An 11,055-nucleotide genomic window follows, 5' to 3' on the forward strand; every position below is an offset into this window, starting at 1 on the left:
CGGGTACGCCTGGTGCTATCAGGGACCTCAACCTCCTCGTCCGAACTTTGGGTCAGACTGCCACTGCTTTCTACAGGTTCATACTCTGACCCGCTGGATTCGTCAGATGAGGGTTCCCACTCCTCATCCGACTGGGTCAGAAGCCTGTAGGCCTCTTCAGAAGAATACCCCCTGTTTGACATTTGGGCAACTAAATTTAGGGGTTTTCCCTGAGACTACCCAAGAAAAAAGCAAGTCTGTCTTACAAAGGGGAGGCTAGCAAAGTACCGGAGGCCGCTGCGGTTGATAAAAAATATGATTTTTTTTTATCGCCGCAGCGCTTGTAAAGTGAATGTGCAGTGATCAAAAAAATGAAAAAATTTTGTCACTGCAGCGGGGCGTGCGTGGGTGAACGCACGTGTGGGCAACCGATCAGGCCTGATCGGGCAAACACTGCGTTTTGGGTGGAGGGCGAGCTAAGGTGACACTAATACTATTATAGATCTGACTGTGATCAGTTCTGATAACTTACAGATACTATAACAGTAGAAATGCTGATTAGCGATACGCTAATCAGCGAATCAGTGACTGCGGTGCGGTGGGCTGGGCGCTAACCGATCCCTAAACTACCTAACCAAGGGGCCTAAACTATCCTAAAACTATCAGTCAATACCAGTGAAAAAGTTATCACTTTTTTCCCTTTTTCCCTTTTTTCTAGGTGATTGACAGGGGCGATCAAGGGGTTAATTGGGGTGCAGGGGGGTGATCTGGGGGCTAAGTGTGCTGTTTGGTGTACTCACTGTGATGTCTGCTCCTCTGCTGAGACCAACTGACCAAAAGAATCAGCAGAGGAGCAGGGAAGCCATTTAACACCTTATATTTATAAATATAAGGTGTTAAATGGCCTGTGATTCGTTTTTTTTAAAAATCATCAGCCTTCCAGCGATGATAATTGGCTGGCAGGTTGATGATGTAACCCTCCTCTAACTTTTGCCGGCCCGCAATGCGCATGCGCGGGCCGGCTGTGAGCGTGGATGACGCGTATATGCGTGACTCTGCCTCACACTGCCGCCTCCGGACCGCGATCCTGCGTCAGGCAGTCCGGAGGCGGTTAATAAAAGTGTATTTTTTTTCAAATTTTTTTACTACTTAAAAGTCCCACAAGGGGACTATAATATACAGTATTTTGATTGCTTTTAAAATGTAATGCATTATCTCTATAATGCATTACATTTCAATAGCAATGCTATTCAAAGATTGACCAGCAGGCTGCGCTCTGGTTGGGAGCTCTGGGCTAAGCTGCGGCTCCTGCGCTCCTCCCGTCGGCGTGCGGGCGGAAGACTCGCTCAGTTCAAGACGAAATGTTCGGCGGGTTAAAAGCAAAGAAAAAGAAATTGTTCCCTGTAAATGAAATTTTAAAGGACTTAGTAATTGACGAGTGGGCGGATGCAGATAGAAAGCTGTATGTACCATGTGAATTTATAAATAGATTGCTATTCAACCCTGAGGATACAAAACTGTGTGATGTGTTCCCTAAAGTTGATATCCAGGTAGCGAAAGTGGTTAAGAGAACCACATTACCATTTGAGGATTCGGCTCAATTAAAAGATCCGATGGATAAGAAGATTGATGGATTACTCAAGAAAGCGTGGGAGGTGTCCGCTAACACGATCAATACTAACCTCGCAGCTACCTCGGTAGCTAGATCTATGTGTTTATGGGTGAATCAGCTGGAGGATCATCTTAAACAGGACACCTCTAGGGAAGAGATCATGGGTTCTCTACCTTTATTTAAGTTGGCCGCGTCTTTTATGGCAGACGCTTCAGCCGAATCCATAAGATTTGCAGCAAAAACAGATTCCTTGACTAATACAGCTAGGAGAGCGTTGTGGCCAAAATCCTGGTCAGTGGATATAGCCTCTAAAAATAAACTTGGCGCTATACCTCTTAAAGGGTCCCACCTCTTCGGCCCGGTATTAGATGAAATTCTGGAGAAGACGGCAGATAAAAAGAAGGGATTCCCCGAGGATAAAAGTAAGAAGCCATTGCCCTTTCGTAAACCGGTCAGCAGTTTCCAAAACACTTCTAAGAGTAAAGGGAAAATGGGAAGATGGAGCTACCCGAAAGGAGGAAAAGGCAGAGGCTTTCTCTTTAATCCCAATTCCAAAACAGAAAGACAATGACGCCAGGCCAGTAGGGGTAGACTCCAATTCTTTTGGGAAAAATGGATCCAAATAACCAAGAATCAGTACAGGTCCTTCAAAAAAAGAATTAGCATATTGTGATAAAGTTCATTATTTTCTGTAATGTACTGATAAACATTAGACTTTCATATATTTTAGATTCATTACACACAACTGAAGTAGTTCAAGCCTTTTATTGTTTTAATATTGATGATTTTGGCATACAGCTCATAAAAACCCCAAATTCCTATCTAAAAAAATTAGCATATTTCATCCGACCAATAAAAGTGTTTTTAATACAAAAAAAGTCAACCTTCAAATAATTATGTTCAGTTATGCACTCAATACTTGGTCGGGAATCCTTTTGCAGAAATCACTGCTTCAATGCGGCGTGGCATGGAGGCAATCAGCCTGTGGCACTGCTGAGGTGTTATGGAGGCCCAGGATGCTTCGATAGCGGCCTTAAGCTCATCCAGAGTGTTGGGTCTTGCGTCTCTCAACTTTCTCTTCCCAATATCCCACAGATTGTCTATGGGGTTCAGGTCAGGAGAGTTGGCAGGCCAATTGAGCACAGTAATACCATGGTCAGTAAACCATTTACCAGTGGTTTTGGCACTGTGAGCAGGTGCCAGGTCGTGCTGAAAAATGAAATCTTCATCTCCATAAAGCTTTTCAGCAGATGGAAGCATGAAGTGCTCCAAAATCTCCTGATAGCTAGCTGCATTGACCCTGCCCATGATAAAACACAGTGGACCAACACCAGCAGCTGACATGGCACCCCAGACCATCACTGACTGTGGGTACTTGACACTGGACTTCAGGCATTTTGGCATTTCCCTCTCCCCAGTCTTCCTCCAGACTCTGGCACCTTGATTTCCGAATGACATGCAAAATTTGCTTTCATCCGAAAAAAGTACTTTGGACCACTGAGCAACAGTCCAGTGCTGCTTCTCTGTAGCCCAGGTCAGGCGGTTCTGCCGCTGTTTCTGGTTCAAAAGTGGCTTGACCTGGGGAATGCGGCGCCTGTAGCCCATTTCCTGCACACGCCTGTACACGGTGGCTCTGGATGTTTCTACTCCAGACTCAGTTCACTGCTTCCGCAGGTCCCCCAAGGTATGGAATCGGTCCTTCTCCACAATCTTCCTCAGGGTCCGGTCACCTCTTCTCGTTGTGCAGCGTTTTCTGCCACACTTTTTCCTTCCCACAGACTTCCCACTGAGGTGCCTTGATACAGCACTCTGGGAACAGCCTATTCGTTCAGAAATTTCTTTCTGTGTCTTACCCTCTTGCTTGAGGGTGTCAATGATGGCCTTCTGGACAGCAGTCAGGTCGGCAGTCTTACCCATGATTGCGGTTTTGAGTAATGAACCAGGCTGGGAGTTTTTAAAAGCCTCAGGAATCTTTTGCAGGTGTTTAGAGTTAATTAGTTGATTCAGATGATTAGGTTAATAGCTCGTTTAGAGAACCTTTTCATGATATGCTAATATTTTTAGATAGGAATTTTGGGTTTTCATGAGCTGTATGCCAAAATCATCAATATTAAAACAATAAAAGGCTTGAACTACTTCAGTTGTGTGTAATGAATCTAAAATATATGAAAGTCTAATGTTTATCAGTACATTACAGAAAATAATGAACTTTATCACAATATGCTAATTTTTTTAGAAGGACCTGTATATTCTGGAGTCCATCCAGAAGGGGTTCAGAATAGAGTTTCGCTTCCCCCACCACAGCTGTTTCAGACTACAGATTTCCAGTCAGTTTCGCTTCAGGATCAACTTTACGTGGATGTCCAAAAGCTATTGAAATTGGGGGCAATAGTGCAGTTCCCTCCTACACAGGAATTCAAGGGTCCCTATTCAAAACTATTTTTCATAACAAAACCAGACGGATCAATAAGGACCATCATCAACCTAAAATTCTTAAACAGATGGATAACACATTATCATTTCAAGATGAAGTCAATAAGATCTATGATTCCACTAATAAATCCAGGGGCCTTTCTGTGCACCCTGGATCTAAAGGATGCCTATTACCACATCCCCATTCACCATCAGTCTCAGCAGTACTTAAGATTTGCGATCAAGAAAGGAGGGAAGATAATGCAGTATCAATTTCAGTGCCTTCCGTTTGGGATGTCGTCAGCCCCCCGTATCTTCACAAAGGTAGTGACAGAGATAGTGGCCTATCTAAAACAGAGGCGGGTGACTATAATCCCATATCTAGACGTAGCTAAAGGGTCATGAGCCCTTGTGCAAGATTTCAGCTTGGGCTCCCCTTTCCCTCAGTGCTTTGTGGCCAGGGAGGCAAAAATAGAAAAAATTTAACTGCACCATGCCAAATTCTTGACCTAACACCTTCCCTACAGCCAGGGGTGTAACTTGACCAGCATGCACTTTCCATAACACCGGTGTCTTCTTATATGGCACAAGGGTCTTTGGGCCCCCTCAGGCTCCTGGGCCCGGTAGCGACTGCTACCTCAGCACCCTCTATAGCTACGCCCTTGTCTAGACTACTTTCTACTTGTAGCAGATTCAGAACAGGAGTTAAAGAATCACAAGAGAAAGACTCTGTCTTTGCTCATAGTACTGGGATGGAAGATAAACCACGAAAAATCGGATTTACAACCCGCAACAAAGAAAAAGTTCCTGGGAACTCTCTTAGACTCGGTAGCTCAACATTCTTTCCTTCCTCACGACAAACAGCTCAACATAAGAGAAAGAATAAACACCTTTAGATTAAAAGAAAAGCAGACCCTGAGAGAGGCCATGCAGATTCTGGGCCTAATGACCTCGTGCATCGCGACAGTACCTTGGGCCCAATTCCATTCAATAATTATCCAGGGAGAGGTCCTCTCTACCTGGGACAAGGATCATCTATCTCTCCGGGATAGCTTTCTAAGACAGAGCAGTAGACTCCCTCTCCTGGTGGTTGGTAGCAAAAAAACTGTCAAAAGGGGTTTCCTGGAATATGATACCTCAAGTTAATAATCACGGACGCAAGCAGCCGGGGTTGGGGAGCTCATTCAAAAGACCAATTCTTTCAGGACAGCTGGTCCAGTACAGACGCCCTAAGATCCTCAAACTACAAAGAGCTGAAAGCAGTTTGGGAGTCTTTGAAAGCCACAGAACATCTCCTCATAGGTCATCATGTCAGAGTCTTGTTGGAAAATATGACGACAGTCTGTTACATAAAACGGCAAGGAGGGACGAAGAACCCTCAACTTCAGAGTTTAGCGGATCTAATCTTCGAGTGGGCAGAAAAGAGGGTCTTATCCATTACAGCTACGCACCTGAAAGGGACCCTCAACTCCACAGCGGACTTCCTCAGCCGGCACAGAGTCGAACTGGGGGAGTGGAAATGAAACAACTACTGCCAGTGCACAGTGCCACCACTCATATCTGATGTCACAGTAGATTACATAAAAAAAATAAAAAATTCAATTTTGACTGTAATATAATTGCAGTTACTTGGCTGCAAGCGTGTGTGTCAGGCCTACAGCGTCAGCGTGTACTGTGCCAACCACTGCCAATGCACAGTGCAACCACTCATATCTGGTGTGACAGTAGATTACATAAAAAAAAAACAACAACAATTTTGACTGTTGACAATTTTGACAGTGCACAGTGACACCACTCATATCTGGTGTCACAGTAGATTACATTAAAAAAAAAACAACAACAATTTTGACTGCAATATAATTGCAGTTAGTAGCCTGCAAGTGTGTGTGCCAACTACTGCCAATGCACAGTGACACCACTCATATCTGGTGTCACAGTAGATTACATAAAAAAAAAACAACAACAATTTTGACTGTAATATAATTGCAGTTAGTTGCCTGCAAGCGTGTGTGTCAGGCCTACAGCGTCAGCGTGTACTGTGCCAACTACTGCCAGTGCACAGTGCCACCACTCATATCTGGTGTCACAGTAGATTACATAAAAAAAAAAAACAATTTTGACTGTAATATAATTGCAGTTAGTTGCCTGCAAGCGTGTGTGTCAGGCCTACAGCGTCAGTGTGTACTGTGCCAACTACTGCCAGTGTACAGTGCCACCACTCATATCTGGTGTCACAGTAGATTACATTTAAAAAAAAAACTGCAATTTTGACTGTAATATAATTGCAGTTACTTGGCTGAAAGCGTGTGTGTCAGGTCTACAGCATCAGTGTGTACTGTGCCAACTACTGCCAGTGCACAGTGCCACCACTCATATCTGGTGTCACAGTAGATTAATCTTTTTTTATATCTGGTGTCACAGTAGATTACATTTAAAAAAAAAAAACTGCAATTTTGACTGTAATATAATTGCAGTTAGTTGCCTGCAAGCGTGTGTGTCAGGCCTACAGCGTCAGTGTGTACTGTGCCAACTACTGCCAGTGCACAGTGTCATCACTCATATCTGATGTCAGTAAATTACATTTAAAAAAAATGCAATTTTGACTGTAATATAATTGCAGTTAGTTGCCTGCAAGCGTGTGTGTCAGGCCTACAGCGTCATCGTGTACTGTGCCAACTGCTGCCAGTGCACAGTGCCACCACTCATATCTGGTGTCACATTAGATTACATAAAAAAAAACTAAAAAACAATTTTGACTGTAATATAATTGCCGGCATATGTGCCAACTACTGCCAGTGTACAGTGCCACCACTCATATCTGGTGTCACAGTAGAAAAAAAACCTGCAATTTTGACTGTAATATAATTGCAGTTAGTTGCCTGCAAGCGTGTGTGTCAGGCCTACAGCGTCAGTGTGTACTGTGCCAACTACTGCCAGTGCACAGTGTCATCACTCATATCTGATGTCAGTAAATTACATTTAAAAAAATGCAATTTTGACTGTAATATAATTGCAGTTAGTTGCCTGCAAGCGTGTGTGTCAGACCTGCAGCGTCAGTGTGTACTGTGCCAACTACTGCCAGTGCACAGTGTCACCACTCATATCTGATGTCACAGTAGATTACATTAAAAAAAACTGCAATTTTGACTGTAATATAATTGCAGTTAGTAGCCTGCAAGCGTGTGTGCCAACTACTGCCAGTGCACAGTGACACCACTCATATCTGGTGTCACAGTAGCTTGCACGCATAGTACAACTAATCTAAAAAAAAATGACAGGCAGAGGCAGGCCACCCCGCAGGGGCCGTCGTGGTCGTGGTGCTGTGATTTTTTCTTTTGGCCCTAAAATAATGCCCAGTGTTTAGAGGCCACGTACCCTGAACTCGAAAAGTTCTGAGGAAATAGTTGACTGGCTAACACAGGACACCCAATCTTCTACAGCTTCCTCTCGGAACCTTGACGCACCATCCTCCTCCAACTCAGCTTCGGGCACCTCTCAAGTTAAAATTTGCCCGTCTGCCGCCACCACCAACACTAGCACCACAGCTGCTTCACTTGATCTGTCAGAGGAGTTATTTACACATCAGTTGGAAGAAATGAGTGATGCGCAACCATTATTGCCAGAGGATGTAGATAACATGGATATGTCACAGTCAGGCAGCATTACACACATGGACGTACGATGTGATGATGATGATGTTGTACCTGCTGATGCTTCCTTTGCTGAGTTGTCAAATACAAGTGAAGCGGTTGATGATGACGATGTGTCCGTGGATGTCACGTGGGTGCCCGCTCGAAGAGAAGAAGAACAGGGGGAAAGTTCAGATGGGGAGACAGAGAGGAGGAGAAGACGAGTTGGTAGCAGGGGGAGGTCGTCGCAAGGAGCTAGTGGCACAGTCAGACAGCATGTATCGGCACCCGGGGTCAGACAGACAGCACGCCAATCAACGCATGCTGTTGCCACCACCAGAATGCCGTCATTGCAAAGCTGCGCAGTGTGTCAGAGTTTTTTTGTGTGTCTGCCTCTGATAACAGCGATGCCATTTGCAACCTGTGCCAAAAGAAACTGAGTCGTGGGAAGTCCAACACCCACCTAGGTACAACTGCTTTGCGAAGGCACATGATCTCACATCACAAACGCCTATGGGATCAACACATGATGACGAGTACAAGCAGCACACAAACTCAAAGCCACCATTCTCCTCCTGGTCCAGCATCTTGTTGAATCTGATCGTACAATGCTTTGTGCATAAGTACCCAGGCTTACAGGACATCCTCAAGCAGGCCAGGAAGGTGTGTGGCCATTTCAGGCGTTCCTACACGGCCATGACGCACTTTTCAGATATTCAGCGGCGAAACAACATGCCAGTGAGGCGCTTGATTTGCGACAGCCTGACACGTTGGAATTCAACACTCCTAATGTTCGACCGCCTGCTCCAACAAGAAAAAGCCGTCAACGAGTATTTGTATGACCGGGGTGCTAGGACAGCCTCTGCGGAGCTGGGAATTTTTTGGCCACGTTACTGGACGCTCATGCGCAATGCCTGTAGGCTCATGCGTCCTTTTGAGGAGGTGACAAACCTAGTCAGTTGCACCGAAGGCACCATCAGCAACATCATCCCATTTGTTTTCTTCCTGGAGCGTGCCCTGTGAAGAGTGCTGGATCAGGCCATAGATGAGCGTGAAGAGGAAGAGTTGTGGTCACCATCACCACCAGAAACAGCCTTATCAGCATCGCTTGCTGGACCTGCGGCAACGCTGGAAGAGGAGTCAGAGGAGGAATGTGGCTTTGAAGAGGAGAAAGACCAACCATAGCAGGCATCCCAGGGTGCTCGTTGTCACCTATCTGGTACCCGTGGTGTTGTACGTGGCTGGGGGGAAGAACAGACCTTCAGTGAGATCAGTGAGGACGAGGAACGGGACATGAGTAGCTCGGCATCCAACCTTGTGCAAATGGGGTCTTTCATGCTGTCGTGCCTGTTGAGGGACCCTCGTATAAAAAGGCTGAAGGAGAACGACCTGTACTAGGTGGCCACGCTACTAGACCCCCGGTATAAGCAGAAAGTGGCTGAAATGTTACCGAATTACCGGAAGTCGGAAAGGATGCAGCAGTTCCAAAACAAGTTAAAAAGTTTGCTTTACACAGCGTATAAAGGTGATGTCACAGCACAACGGGAATCTAACAGGGAAAGAGGTGAAAGTAATCCTCCTCCTACCACGACGGCAAGGACAGGACGCTTTACAGACGTGTTGTTGATGGAGGACATGCAGAACTTTTTAAGTCCTACGCATCGCCACAGCCCTTCGGGGTCCACCCTCAGAGAACGACTCGACCGACAGGTAGCAGACTACCTCGCCTTAACTGCAGATATCGACACTCTGAGGAGCAATGAACCCCTTGACTACTGGGTGTGCAGGCTTAACCTGTGGCCTGAGCTATCCCAATTTGCGATAGAACTTATGGCCTGCCCCGCTTCAAGTGTCCTGTCAGAAAGGACCTTCAGTGCAGCAGGAGGTATGGTCACTGAGAAGAGAAGTCGCCTAGGTCAAAAAAGTCTAGATTACCTCACCTTTATTAAGATGAATGAGGCATGGATCCCGAAGGGACTAACAGTGGGCAATACATTTGACAGCAGCGGCTGCAACAATACCTGATTTTTTTTGGCAGGTGTACATGCCTAATTTTTCTGGCCTCTGGTGCTGCACTGTGTCTGCAAAAACAAAACAAAAAAAGGCACATACATGTGTCAATTCCCCTTCGTGATCGTTACCTTGTTGTGGAGAAGGGGCTTGCATATCACAATAAAGCGATCACCTCTATGAGTGTGTTAGCAATAGCAATGTTGGCACACCCCAGATGATAAGGTCATTGTGAACAGACCAAAAGCGATCGGCTGTATAATTTTGCATAGAAAAAACATGAATTTTCTTTGTGATCATCTAAGGTGATCATTAAAGCCTACAAGGCCAACAATAGTCCCACCCTGCAGAATCATTGTTTTCTGGGTCACTTAACTGTCACTGAACTACCTCCATAGGCTTTGAAAAACCGCCACGAGCACAGTCATCACTACACCAAGATTGACCCATAGAGGAATAAAATTTATGTCATGAGTGTGTCAACAATTGACAACTCTTTGCGGTTGTCTACAATCTATTCGATACACGTCCCCTGATAGGGGACGTAACAGGGATTAAACTGATAGGAATAGTACTACTTAACATACCACTCATATAGGGTAGCACAGTACATTGCAAGGCACACGCGCAGTGCCCCAAATTGAAAGTAGCAGGACCAACCAAGCATCTTTTTCCGTCTCCCGGTTCCTAAAATCTATTCCATACACGTCCCCTGATAGGGGACATAACAGGGATTAAACTGATAGGAATAGTACTACTTAACATACCACTCATATTGGGATTGCACAGTACATTGCACGCGCACGCGCAGTGCCCCAAATTGGAAGTAAGAGGAACGACCAAGCATCTGTTTCCATTTCCCGGTTCCTAAAATCTATTCCACCGGCCCCTGATAGGGGACAAAACAGAGATTAAGAACAGATATATTTTTTTTATTTAAAAAAAAAAGGACAGCCTCTGCCGAGCTGGGTATTTTCTGGCCGCGTTACTGAACGATCATGCACAATGGCTGTAGGCGCATGCGTCTTTTTGCGGAGGTGACAAACCTGGTCAGTCAAACCCAAGGCAACATCCTCGATCTCATCCCATATGCATTTTTTCTGGAGCGTGCCCTGCGAAGGGTGCTGGATCAGGCCATAGATGAGCATAAAGAGGAAGAGTTGGGGTCACCATCACCACCAGAAGCAGCCTTGTCGTCGTCGATTGCTGGACCTGCGGCAATGCAGAGAGAGGAGTCTGAAGAAGAGGAGTCAGAGGAGGAAGGTGGCTTTGAGGAGGTGGAGGACCAACCACAGCAGGCATCCCAGGGGGCTTGTTGTCACCTTTCGGGGACCCTTGGTGTTGTACGTGGCTGGGTGGAGGAAGAAACCTTCAATGACGTCATTGAGGACAAGGAAGGGGACATGACTAAGC

This window comes from Bufo gargarizans, chromosome 6 (assembly GCF_014858855.1).
Source record: "Bufo gargarizans isolate SCDJY-AF-19 chromosome 6, ASM1485885v1, whole genome shotgun sequence".
Classification (NCBI taxonomy): Eukaryota; Metazoa; Chordata; class Amphibia; order Anura; family Bufonidae; genus Bufo; species Bufo gargarizans.